The sequence below is a fragment of the Etheostoma spectabile genome, chromosome 17 (genome assembly GCF_008692095.1).
Source record: "Etheostoma spectabile isolate EspeVRDwgs_2016 chromosome 17, UIUC_Espe_1.0, whole genome shotgun sequence".
Lineage (NCBI taxonomy): Eukaryota > Metazoa > Chordata > Actinopteri > Perciformes > Percidae > Etheostoma > Etheostoma spectabile.
In genome coordinates this window covers 23,089,571-23,092,035 of record NC_045749.1, presented here as the reverse complement: position 1 = coordinate 23,092,035, position 2,465 = coordinate 23,089,571, and the positions used below count along the sequence as shown (strand labels likewise).

Below are 2,465 nucleotides of genomic sequence, written 5' to 3'. Positions count from 1 at the left end.
AGTGTGTTTCCATCCAACGGCTTTACAGCCAATAAAAACCTGTGGTGATGACATCACACGCTGTTTTAGGGTCAGACTGGGATATCGGATTGGTTGGAGACATTTGAAGGTGTTCCATTCATTTACACTGAATCACAACATTCGGCCTGCCTGTCTGCTTGCTCACTGTCTGGCTGTCTATCTGCTCGCTGTCTGTCTGCCCACTGTGTTCCTGTCTGCCTGCTCGCTGTCTTCCTGTCTGCCTGCTGTCTGTCTGTCTGTCTGCCTAGATATCATCTTATGTCATGTTCTGATCTTACCAGACTGTTAACTGTAACTCTTCTAATTATTTGCTTTTACCCACCTAGTCATTATATCCACATTACTGATGATTATTTATCTAAAATGTAATTGTGAAAATATTTAGTTTAATTGTCAAGCCTAAAATATTGTGGCAATATAAATGTCGAGGTATTTAGTCAATAATATTGTGGTATCTAATTTTCTCCACATGGCCCAGCCCTAGTGTGAATTAATCCCTGTGTGGGCGATTAAATGGTCGAGCTCGTCTGCAGTGAGTACAGACTTCAGCCACTCGGCTTCTGCTGATTCCACTGGTTGGTTTCATCCATCCATCAGTGAACTCCTCTGCTGAGTCCTCTGCCTCCATCCTTCTTCATGTCTTCCTTTCTTTTACAAGCATCTGATTTTACTGTTGTATTTTCAACAGCATTGGCCAATCACAAAGCACTCGTATCTTTTCCATCTAACATCACTGATCTGTTTCATGTGAAATGGTGCTTCTCACAACTGTGTTCCAAGATTTTCTAAATAATACTGATTGAGCCAAGGAGACCTACAGTTTAAGGGAAAATTTAAAAACAATAAATGCTCATATTTCCCATACTGGGAGGGATCTTTGAACCTTTACATCCATGATGCTCTCCAAAACTGTCAACACATACATGGTATTAAATCTTACACTATACTATGTTACTTGAACAATCTGTTCTTCATTTGTGTACTTTTTTCAAATGTATGTATTAACAAATATCAAAAGACTCCCCCTGAGAGTGTTATAGCCTCTTTCAGCTCGGTTTCAACTGTCTTGGTTTGCTCTCAGCGCTCTCATCTGCGATACTTCCAGGCACAACATGCAGCTGTTCCCAAAGAACCACTCTGGGCCAGCACTGGCAGACAGACACAGCAACTGGCTGGGGTACGGAGCGGAGCATGGGCCAGTGCTGCTGGATGTGCTACCATGGAAACCATATCAACTTTACAAAGTTAGAATATGTCAGCGTTGTGTTCACAGGTTGTTCTACTGCCACCAAGTGGCCCAAAAATATAATTACCACTTTAACCGACATGGGATGTTCGGCACAAATTCTAAAACAAAAACTAATCAAATACCATGATCCTGATCATGTGGCACACTGGTGTTTAAAGGTCTGGTATCTGCTACCTAACTAAGGCTGCAAAATTAATCACAGTTTTATCGAAATTGCAATATGGACTATTTTAATTTCTAAATTGCAGAGGGGTGCAATATTAGTTAAAGGTAAAATATGTGGCTAACCATTCTGAATGAAGTATTGTGATGCTGCAGAGATGTCCCGGCTTACAAATTGATTGATTGATTATAATATTTATTTTGAACATGTAAATAAAATAAAACATCAGAAAAATAGTAATGAGAAAACATTTAAACAAAAAATAAAACTCTCTTATTTCTGGTACTTACATTTTTTTTTATGTACACATGCAAAAAAGAGTAGGCAGAAGTAAAACTTATATACTCCTACTCCTTTATATCATACCCTTCAGACTACAGACAACTTCTGTTTGGTACAGATCCATGCAAAAATCTCGTAATCATTTTAATTTGTTTAAGATTTAATATTAGTCAATGAAAATGAGAAGAATTTAACAAAAATGATCATTCCCTTCAATATCGTGAATCATATTGCAATCGCAATATCAGTCAAAAATGATTGCAATTAGATATTTTGCTCATTTCGTGCAGCCCTATATTAAACCATTTGGCAGTGAGCTCTATCTGCACCACACTGCAGAGGGGTGTCATAGAATATGCAACAGCAGCATCCGGCTACAGAAGCATTGACTACAAAAATAATTAGTCTAAATAATCTGTCTCAGTATGTTCTGTTCCTGACAAGGTAGATTACTGTAGCCTGGTCCTTGCATCTTTCTCCGCCGCCATTACAGAACTACAACTCTAGTCATTGTTCTCAGCCACTCCCTCTGTTTGCTGATTAGACCGCCAAATATTTGTCCAGACAAAACCCATAGATAGTTAAAGAAGACCCCGTTGTTCTGGACAGAGACCAGTGAAGGAAAATGGAAGCACTTTTACGGTCATAGCTGAGCGTTACTGCGCAGCCTCCAACTGAGCTGGAAGACAAAGATGTGACGTAGCAACCTGTCTGAAAGTTGGAAGTCTTCTGGTAGCTGTGCAAGACAAA

At 39.4% G+C, this 2,465-nt stretch overlaps 1 protein-coding gene across 6 annotated transcripts in view; it reads right to left on the bottom strand.

The window, feature by feature from the left end:
* The window catches only part of LOC116705626 (myocardin), a 167,151-nt gene that overhangs the window by 40,415 nt on the left and 124,271 nt on the right, over nt 1–2,465 (bottom strand). The gene's annotated exons all lie outside the window — the stretch shown is intronic.